Source organism: Pinus tabuliformis, chromosome 9, assembly GCF_031772625.1.
Source record: "Pinus tabuliformis cultivar Carrire ecotype Pingquan chromosome 9, CPIR1, whole genome shotgun sequence".
NCBI classification, from domain to species: domain Eukaryota; kingdom Viridiplantae; phylum Streptophyta; class Pinopsida; order Pinales; family Pinaceae; genus Pinus; species Pinus tabuliformis.
Window position 1 is genome coordinate 1,184,625,737 of NC_142307.1, and position 11,151 is coordinate 1,184,636,887.

Consider the following 11,151-nt stretch of genomic DNA (forward strand, 5'->3'; position numbering starts at 1 on the left):
CATTTTTCACGAACCAAAACATCAGAGTCATCTTTTAAGCTCTTTTCTGACTCCCAAAACATGAAAATATTGCCGAGCGTTTCTTTTACACTCGTTAAAACGGAACTAGAAGACGGTCCCCTTATAGCTCTTTTCTGACCGTAAAAACAGGAAAAGATTGCCGGGTTTTTGTCGTTTCAAACTCGATACGGAAATAAAATGACGTGTCCTTGATTGCTTTTTACTTTTCAGGTCAGAGACACTAATCATGAAAGTACTCCTTGGTCGCAAGATCAAGCGGTTCTCTCAGGTATTATTTTATTATTTTTCGGGCTTGGGAGACACAAATTTATGAAAAAGTTCACTGTGGAGTCTTCTTTAGTTTTTTCAGACTCTCTAAAAATGAAAAACGCCGAGTTTCTCCTATACTGGACTCGTTAAAATTTCACAGTAAAGGACCTGTTCGATTACAAACAGGAACGGACCACTCCTTCTTAGGGTTCGAATCTAAACTAAGTTGGACTCATCCGAAGGATGAGCTTATAATCAAGCATATGTTATCCTCCTCAAGCTTGTAAAAAATAAAGAGGTACTTGCCAGAAATGGTGGGGGAAAAGAGAGAAGAATGAACCGATTTGTTATCCTTTGTTACAGAAGAACCTTATCACCGCTCTTGAACACGACACTTTCCGTTCACCTGGGTTGGGAAATCCTTTGCCTTAAAAGTTGATCAAACCACTTTGAAAGTCTTCAACTGTTTCCGGGTATTAACTTTGGGTCAATCGTCACCAAACCATCTGTCGTGTCGTTATGTGTTCAAGAGGTCTCTGCAAATAAACCATTCATATGCAAAATACTTGTCCTCCATTTGACCATCCCTGAGTCAGTCCTTACAGCAACATTTCTTCAACTTGAACAATGATTTCGTGTTGTGGGCTTGCCTGTAACGAGTCGCTTTCTATCGACATCAGCACATTAACTAGAAAGATGACTTAGAAATCGTCAGTACCTTGAAGGCTGCATGCATCAATGGCAGGTTTCTCGCCTTTGACGACAGTTTACATCATTGACTTTCGATCAAAGGATTCCGTGACATGTTCGACATCAACTCATTCATTCACATTTCATGGATTGTACTGGGTACTTTGAGAACCATTGACATCACTGGTGGTCTCTCTCACACTTGTTAACGGTTTACATCATTGACTGGTAATCAAGTGGTTTCTACCATGCTCGACATCAACTCATTTATTCGCATGGATAGAATCGTACCAATTCAGGAGGTAGAAATGAAGACCCTGGATCTAGTTTCCACCATCCAGGCTGCGAGGAGTTTTGTATTCATTATACAGTAGACTAATCATAAACAGATGGCTGCGTCCATACTGTGTCTACAAAAGTCTATGATTGTGATGTACTGCAAAATCATTCTTGTATCAGAGCAGTAGTTAGATTGTTAGTTAAAGTTTTCAATCTGAGTATGGGAATGCCTACCTCAGCGATGATATCATCTTATATATGTATTTTGTGTTGAATATTTGCAGGTTCTGACCGGGTCCTCCGCAAGATACTCCTTGAAATGATAAAGTACTTCACCCTTCCTAGATCATAAAAACCCTAATCTACTACAGGCTTCGCACTTTAGGGGGCAATCTGTTACACTAAAAAATGTCACCATGACTATTTGCAGTTAGTATGGCTCCATCCACTGTCATACTATCCTCCTTGGCAGGTCTCATACCTCTGCTTTCCATGTCAAACTTCAAGAAAGAGAGAAAAGTCATTTAAAGTCAAGTTATCTCTGGTACGCAGTTTCTCTCAGCCTTACCTGCAGGTACGCAACCCAAGTTCACAAAACCTGCGTACTTGTACGCTCTGTATGTAAAGGGATGGGTGCGTACTCCTGTAAAGGTCAAAAGGCGCAAGTTTCACTCCAAAAAAGTTACTTGTGGTCATTTCTAGAGGCTTCTAGAAGTATGTTTGACGTGTATGAAGCGCCTCCAGATGGTTCATGTATCCCTACCAAAGAGGAACTTATCCCATCAATAGGGGAGCTATCCCATCCAAAGAGGGGCTTATCCCATTGATGGTGGACCTGAATAACTTCCTCTAGAGCACTATAAATACAGGCATTGGGCCAAAGGGAGGGGAGGTTGAAAGCTGAACATTCCTAAGGGTAGATGCTGTTGGAATTAGGACTTCCTTGTAGAAGCTTGTGAGGAGAGATTACCATCTTTACTTGTTTCCATTGGGAGGTGGGTGAGCTGATCAGAGTAAGGGAGAACTCTTGTGGACCCTGGGAGGAGCTTGCACAACACCAAGGCTCAGGTTGTAATGGTTCCTTTTGTTACCTTTTAATACAAATTAGTCCATTCTTCTCAACAATTTGTTATTAATGAGTTGTTTCATGTACTCCTTGGTCTACATGTTAAATATGTTTTATTTTATGTGATATTCAGCTGCTATTTAATTGTTTGATTGTTGGTGAATGCAGGTTTCGAAGTGAAGGAGGAGCTCATCTGGATCAACGGAGCTGGACTACTACAACAGCGTTGGATTACAGGTAGGATCTAAACACTTGATTTCTCATATTGTAAAAGCATATTTAGGGAAGGATTGCTCTTATTTGTCTTGTTTTTCATTAGAGAGTCTTAGGCTTTCTAGGAAGGTCGGTTGTGTCCGCACTAACGACTCTTTCCGCGTGACAGAGCCTTTGCTCCATCCTTGTTATCGTTTTACTTTTTTTAACAAATAAAAATGTTAAGACAAAGTATATTTACCAGTTAAAGGATGTTTATATTTTACTTGAAATTTGACTACAATCAAATTGTTGGAGATGGATTTCTTGTTCAACTGTAATCAAATTGTTGGAAACTGATTTATTGTTCGAGACCAGATGGCCCTTTTTCTAAGATTTTGATATATGAATTTTCTAAGTTCTAAGAGATTAGAAACAATGTGCCATGTTTAAAGGTAAGAATTAAGTTTGAATATCTTAAAGGATGTTTATATTTTACTTGAAATTTGACTGCAATCAAATTGTTGGAGATGGATTTATTGATCGAGACCATATGGCCCTTTTTCTAAGATTTTGATATATGAATTTTCTAAGTTCTATGAGACTAGATATAATGTGCCATGTTTAAAGGTAAGAATTATACTGGTAGATGGAGTTCTTTGCATTGAAATTACAAAGTATAAATTATGTTTACTGTTGTGCAAGGACTGGGGACAGAAGATGAAAACTCACGTTTAAGAGAATATTAGAAAAGAAAGCATGAAGATATTGTCTTGAAAGCTGGATCATCTTCAATAAAGAAGAAAATGCCTAGGGTGCAAGAGAAGAAAATATTGAAGAACGAAAATATGAGAGAAATAGTACAATATGAACAAGTTGAATTGAATGATGAACATTTAATGCTTTTGTATCCATCCGTGGACGAACTTATTGGGTTTGGAGTTCCTGGATATCTTGGGTCTGTGGAACAGTGTCCAAAGGAGATCAAGGCATCTATGCATGGGCCTCCATTCTTCTACTACGAACATGTGTCCATGGAACCAAAAGATCTTTGGAAGATAATAACTCGTCATTTTTGTGGCATATGGCCAGAGTTTATTGACACAAAATCTTTTTCAGCTTGTATGAGGCCAAGAGGCTATGTTCACAACCTTCCTATAGATGGGCGGTCTCGAGTCCTGCCTCTGCCTCCTATGACAATCCATGAAGCATTTCCTCACACAAAATCATTTTGGCCTCCCTATGATAATAGAGAAAAACTGAATGTCATGAGCCTAGGATGAGTCATTGATGTTCTATGTCAAGCTCTCAGGTCTATTTTGACAACCTCGGAAGGAAACCCAACATTACCTGAGCAGTCTCATATACTTGAAAGAGCAATCAAATAAGAAATATCAATCGATAAAGAGCATTGATCTCAATCAATTTCATGTAACAAAATATCTTCTGGAAAGGCCATATGCCCAGTTCCATTGTTCTGGAAGCAGAGCCGAACCTAAGCGAGACTATGAAAATCCAAGTACAAATGATTCTTGTTTCCGGCAACACAAATCTGAAACCCAACACAGAAATGAAACCTAAATGGAATAGGATAAACTAATTATGTATTTGATTCTTTTTATTCAGTTCAAGGACATCTATATGGATAGCAATATCATATGTGAAAATGTATATATGCACTTTCAACCCGTTTATAGATTAGTATGAGCTTACTATACACCTCTTACTTCGTATCACTGATTATAAGAACATAGCTTCATCATAGAGCTAAAGATAACATGGTAATCATAGTAACATAATACGGCTTAATACAGGTTTACAAACATGAACCTGACTGTAAAACCCACAATTGCTTATTTCCGACAACACAAATCTGAAAGTAACACAGAAATGAAACCTAAATGGAACCTGATTGTAAAACCCAACCCAAATATGAAACCCAAAAGTGACTTTAGTAAATCTAAGGAGAGGAAGCAAGGTATAAATTCTACCTTGCCTCATTGAAGAGTGGTAGTGTTTTCCTAGTTGATAAGTAGAAATTGTTCCTACCTGATAAAAGAGGAGAAGAGAAAGGTATAAATCCCAATTAAAGGGAAATAATGGTGCCAAATTCAAAGGGGTTTAGCAATTCCAAACCTAATTTCAAAAAAAAAATTTCGTAGGCCCATCGCCCTCGACCATCCAGTGCATGCATTCCTCCAATCCTAGCTCCTTTCGCCTTATAATATTCAAACCCCTATATATGTGATTCCAACTCACTCACTTTCTTCTTACAAAACTCATGAAAGGGTCCTCCAATCTTTGTCGAGCAACATGAAGGAAATTTTGGACTTTGTTTTCATTACCCTCCCAAAACCTAAACCCAACTGTAAAACCCACAACCCAAAACCCAAAACCCAACAAACTGAAAACCCATAAATTAGCCAAAACCCACACAGGTGAAGGTGTTTAAAAAAACATACACAAGAATACACAAGCATACCAAAGGCACAATATTGCAATGGAGGATAAATGTGTTAAGAAACATAGTATTCAGGCTGGTAGGAGAGTGTCCTACCTTCTATGTCCAGTTCATGTCTTTTCTCCATGCCAGAAAGCCACAGGAAACCCAGATGCTCCAAAAGCAGTACCTCACACTGCAAAAACCTGCAACAACCTACAAGACAATGTCAAAATGGTTAGATATCCCTACAAATGCAGATAAAATGTGAAGTTGAAGCTCATAAATTGAACTACAAAACTGAAAAATATGTTCGGAGCATGAAATGACCATGTCCAACACCAATCTGAGCTAAATTGGCCACAGGGATAAACGCAGATCAATAACGAGCCCATACCACTAGACGAGGAAGAAAAACTAGCTGAAAAAACAAGACAAAATGCACGAAAACAATCGAACAACCTCCAGCATGACCATCTCTGCTAGTCCATAAACCACCACTCGGATCACCGAAGCCACTACCCACATCATCGACGACCATAATGGTAGTGACCGCCATTGGAGCAGCAGTGCTCAACTACCCAACAGAGCGAACAAACAAGAACAGGTCCCAAAAAAAATGAATGCAGCAATGAAGAAGTCGCACGGTAATCACGTGTTACAAACCCTAACCCCGTCTCCACCTACCGAATTGGTACTCATATGCTGTCAATAGGTCACTGCATGTAGCCCCCACATGTGGTATGAATAGTTAGGTGCCAGCGTGGCAGGAGGGCCGTTAACGTGGACCCGTTCAACCACTAGTGGCTCTCCCCTACCCTCTTTGTTGTTAAGTGCCATGGTTCATAAAGTTAGCTGGCATGCTTAAGGCCTTTATTTCTATGGTTAGGAATCTGGGCCTCATGCACCCCCACACATGGTCAATAGTTGGTTTTTTTTTTTATTTCACGCTTTACGTTTATAATTCACTTTAATTCCCTCACCTAGATCTATATGCTATGAGTCTCTGATGCTTCTTTTTTTTTGGTTTCACATCGGTTCTTCTATCGATCTAAAGCTGGTGTACCTTGCTTTTTCACAGACTTGGTCACCCTTCTTATGATAGTTATTATGAAAATATATTGAAGTTTCGTTACCTTCATTGCCTAATTTTAAAATATACTGAGGATCTATGTTGATATGAGGTCGAGTTCTTGGATTGTTCTACATTTGATATTTTTTCTTGAATTGTACTACCCTTTATATTTTGCAGTAGACAGGGAATAACTACGGTGTTTTGGCTACACATGTTCCCTTTATTACTTTTAGTTAATGCATATGCCGACTTTGACATGAAGTTTACTTTGGAAATAGTTTATTTTTTTATTTTTTTTCAAATTCTTTCCAAGTTGATACGGGGCTTCCAATCTAATTATGCCACTAACCTTGAAATATTTATGCAAAATTAATATATTAATACTTGTTTTCGACAGAGGCAAGACCACCCTTTAGATGGACTGATCTGTTATGTCCTACAGATTGAGATACCAACAAATTTGAATCGATATCCTTGTTGTGCAACAACCTAAAACACAAAGAAAGTTGCCTAGGTTGTGCTTTAGGTTGCAGGTAAAGACCTTTGCGAGTGAGCAGGACTAAACCCTGGCCACTGCTGCTTGGTGTAGGGGAAATTGGCGTATTCATTCAATGCCAACATTTAAGAAAACTTTGTATTGATTTCTAGAGGGAGAAATGTATCGTACTTCAATCTGAGGTGGGTTTATAGCTTCGTTCTCATACATAGATTTTGTTGAGCCTTGGATCCATGTATTTCAATTAAGGTTTTTATTATTCGATAATACTCTCCATGCTCTTGCCTGACCTTAGCATTGATACTTTATCTTCAAAGCTCTTACAATATTTAATCATTGTTTATATATATAGTTTACTTGTTTTTTTAGATTTTCCTGCAAACCATGTTAGTCATTTTTCATGATAGTCTGGTCTAACAACTACCTTTAAGATTTCCATACCCTCATAAGATTTGTTTAGCCACGATTATACATGTGTTGATCTTGAACTTTTCCCTTCCGTAACCTTGGGGACAAAGTTGCAGGCCTTCTTGGATGCCCATCTTCTCCAAGGTTGTTGCAACACTAGGCCCAAAACTAGGAGTATCTTCATATCAAGGGTCGGCCAACTGATTGGAAAGGAAAAACTACTCACACTTGAACTAAATGCATAGTAAGCCCAACAAATCTAAATCATGCAAATCACAATTACAATAAAATTCAGAATAACTATAGTAGGACTTCTAGCAAACACTCCTAGGTCATGATCCCGAGCAGAGGTTGATCATTACTTTGAAAATTTGAAAAGCTTGTCAAACCTGATAAAGACACCTTGGACTTTGTCTTTAACTTGTAGGTGAAACGTTCATTGATTTAATTGTTCATTCTCTTTGATCGTCTTAAAAAAAATTAATCTTAATTGAAGCAATAGACTGTGCCAAATTTCATCTCTGCAATTTTTCCATTGAGTGACAATTGATGTTGAGCGTATTGTAGATATATATATATTTTTAAAATAATCTCGCAAAGAATTGATGTTATATCATGGCCACCAAATCATTCCATACTACCACCCATGTTAGCAATAGCAAGATCAAAAACTGTCGGCGCATTGGTGAAATCTTGAAAAGGTACAAATCAATGTTGAATTAAATATTAAATCCTCCAAAATGTTTCGTAAAGGTATTTTGAGATAAAATTAACCATAACCAGCAAAATTACAATGCATTTTGTCCACTAACAAGAAAGACAAAGAATGAGGACTCCACAGTCCTTGAGTTATAACCAAAACTCCTAAAACCTTCAAGGATTCTTGACCAGGACCAGATTTAATTTTCAAGAATAGGTTTTAGGGTTTGGATTTTGAAGCTGGCTGCGATACTGTGTAAGGATCGAATGCGGAGTTCTTGGAATAAACATAATTCAACATAATAGTTTTACCCCATAGTAAATTTTTTGAACTGAACAGCAATTTGCTTGAGACTTCATTGATTTAATTGTTCATGTTCTTTGATTATGTCACTGCGAACATAATTGGAAATATCGTTTTTGCATAGTTTGGGTGTATCACTCAATTAGAGAAGGGGTCCATTTTTTGAGTCGCATTAACATGTGGAATTGTCAAGAATCTTGTCTCATTCTCGTGGTGGACAGAGGGAAATTTTGTCGCTTAATAGCTTTTAGAGAGGTTTATGAGAGATCGATTACTATTTAGGGAGACAGAAGCAGGGGACATTGATTTCCTAGTGATAACTCACAATGAGTCAAAACACCCACAAAGATGCTCCCTTCTCCAAAAGTGAAGAAGCAAAGCTCACATGCCAAGTCATCATCCGTAAATTCATGAAAATTTCACATGTGGTCTCCAATAGGGGGAAAGTTCATTCCAAGGTGATGTAGGAGCATCTGAGCACTCTTAATCAAATTCGGAATCCAAAGCTATGGAGGAGGAGACGTGGAAAATCATGTAAACCGGGAACAAATTTCTGTTAAAAACGAGCTAATTTGATGGAATTGATAAGTCTCTAGAAGACTTAATTAATGTAATTATCTGCCATGTATGCATAACCAGAGATTTACGGGTTGTTGAGTGATTTATGAGAGGAAATCGTGGCTCTGAGATGATCCACGACATTGTAATTTTCTTTATGAAGAGTCTGTGTTGTGTAACAGAGGAAAAGAGAGTAATTTAGAGAAAGATATGAGAGATAGAGATTGAGGATACAATGTAGTCGAGGGTGAAATTGTGACTAAGGCTGAAATGCCTTAGACTTTAATCTAATTCTGTATATAATATAAATATGTTTGTTATGTGGATTTCGTGTGTTTGGTTACCTATAGTTAGATGTTTGTGTTGAAAGAGTGAAATATCGTGTTGCAGGTTTGATCGACCATCGATCACTGTAAGGATTGATGGCAATCCAAGGTTAAACGAGTTATTGTTGTATGGTGTGTCGTGAGAAGAGAGGTGGTAGAGTGGAACTATATTTTAAACAGATTCCATTGACAAATGATCAAACACAGAGAAGAACCATCAGATCGTACAGATTGACGGGCAGTAATGGCGGAAGGTGAGTAATCGCCAAAAGTTGATCTGGATCGTCAAATCAACAGATCTGTAGATCGACGGTGATTAGCAATTGTGGGGGTAGTAGAGTATGGATTCTTTTGATCGTGGTTGAAGTCTCGCACTCACTCCTAGCCATCGATCTCAATTTCAAACTTTTAGGTCACGGTCAACTGCGGGGGTTAAGGCCGTTTTGAAACCATGTGCTATTTGAAGTCTCGCAAGCCGTAGGATTTGATGGCCTCTGTTATCCAACAGATATCAGGTCATCATGTGCTCGGACTTTAATTCCAAAATCGGACCCAATCATTTATAGATTAAGGATTTATATTCCTTATAGGCTCCATAAGGGCGGTTAAACATTGCGCAAGTGGCACGTCCGATATGGCTATTAACCGTTGGATCGGAGATAGTTGATTGAACGGTGGAGATCAAGAGAACTGTTTGGTGATCAGGCTAAGCGTAATCCGTTAGATTGGGTAGCAGATCAACGACAGAGATTGAAGCCGATAAGGATTAGGAAAGAGCGGACCCGATGAATTACGATCGCGAGTTTGATTTCTTTTGAAGTTTGGTCTTTGTTTTCCAAAGTGGGACCGGCGTTCATTATCGGGTTTCCATGCATTTCCATTGTTTGTTAATTTCCGGGTTTTAGGGGAAGTACGTCATTCAAACGCTTCTGATTTGTATAGGTAGGACATAACCCACAGGTTCACGTAAGGATATTATGAAATGAAGGGGAAATTGCCTTGTTGCAGTTTTCCTCTGCATCGAGTTGTATCAGAGCAAGGAAAGGTTTCCTGTGAGAAGAAAGAAGATTTTGTGTGCGAAAGAAGGAGGTACAGTTATGTTGAACACTGGTGAGTTTGTGGTCTTTAGAAGAAGGTGAGAAGATTACAACAACCTAGAGTATGGAGTGCTCCAATGGTTCACAGAAGAGAGAACCATAGAGACACCGAAAGACCAAGCCAGGAGAGGAGCTTGGTGAGGTATCGTGTAGCAGAAAAGATTGTTACTGTAGAGGTTTTGTTACAGCTCACAGAAAGATCATGAAGGAAATTCCACTGAGGAAGTGGGTAGAATTGCTATGGGATTAAGGAGAAGCATATGACCAGGAGGTCATAAATTTTTGTGCCTCAGGAGTCTAATGCAGGAGCATTCGAGCACACTTAATCAAATTCAGAATCCAAAGCTATGGAGGAGGAGACGTGGACAATCATGTAAAGCAGGAGAAAAATTCTGTTAAAAACGAACTAATTTGATGGAATTGATAAGTCTCTAGAAGACTTAATTAATGCAATTATCTGCCATGTATGCATAACGAAAGATTTAAGGGTTGTTGAGTGATTTATGAGAGGAAATCATGGATCTGAGATGATCCACGACTTTGTAATTTTCTCTATAAAGAGTATGTGTTGTGTGACAGAGGAAGAGAGAGTAATTTAGAGAAAGATATGAGAGATAGAGAGTGAGGATACAATGTAGTCAAGAGTGAAATTGTGACTAAGGTTGAAATGCCTTAGAGTGTAATCTAATTTTGCATATAATATAAATATGTTTGTTATGTGGATTTCGTGTGTCTAGTTACCTATAATTAGATGTCTGTGTTGAAAGAGTGAAATTCTGTGTTGCAGGTTTGATCGACCATCGATCACTGTAAGGATCGATGGCGATCCAAGGTTAAGTGAGTTATTGTTGTATGGTGTGTCGTGAGAATATAGGTGGTAGAGAGAAACTGTGTTTTAAATAGATTCCATTGAGAAATGATCAAACGCATAGAAGAACCATTGGATCGTATAGATCGACGGACAGTAATGGCGGAAGGTGAGGAATCGCTGGAAGTTGATTTGGATCGTCAGATCAACAGATCTGTAGATTGACAATGATTAACAATTGCTGGGGTAGTAGAGTATGGATTATCTTGATCGTGGTTGAAGTCCCGCACTCACTCCTAGCCGTTGATCTCAATTTCAAATTTTTAGGTCATGGTCAACTGCGAGGGTTAAGGCCGTTTTGAAACCATGTGCTATTTGAAGTCCCGCAAGCCATAGGATTTGATGGCCTCTGTTATCCAACAGATATCGGGCCATCATGTGCT

At 38.5% G+C, this 11,151-nt stretch overlaps 1 pseudogene; it reads left to right on the forward strand.

The window, feature by feature from the left end:
• The first annotated feature begins 3,303 nt into the window (after positions 1-3,303).
• LOC149152791 (putative inactive DNA (cytosine-5)-methyltransferase DRM1B) lies at positions 3,304-3,885 on the forward strand (annotated as a pseudogene).
• Positions 3,886-11,151: the final 7,266 nt, after the last annotated feature.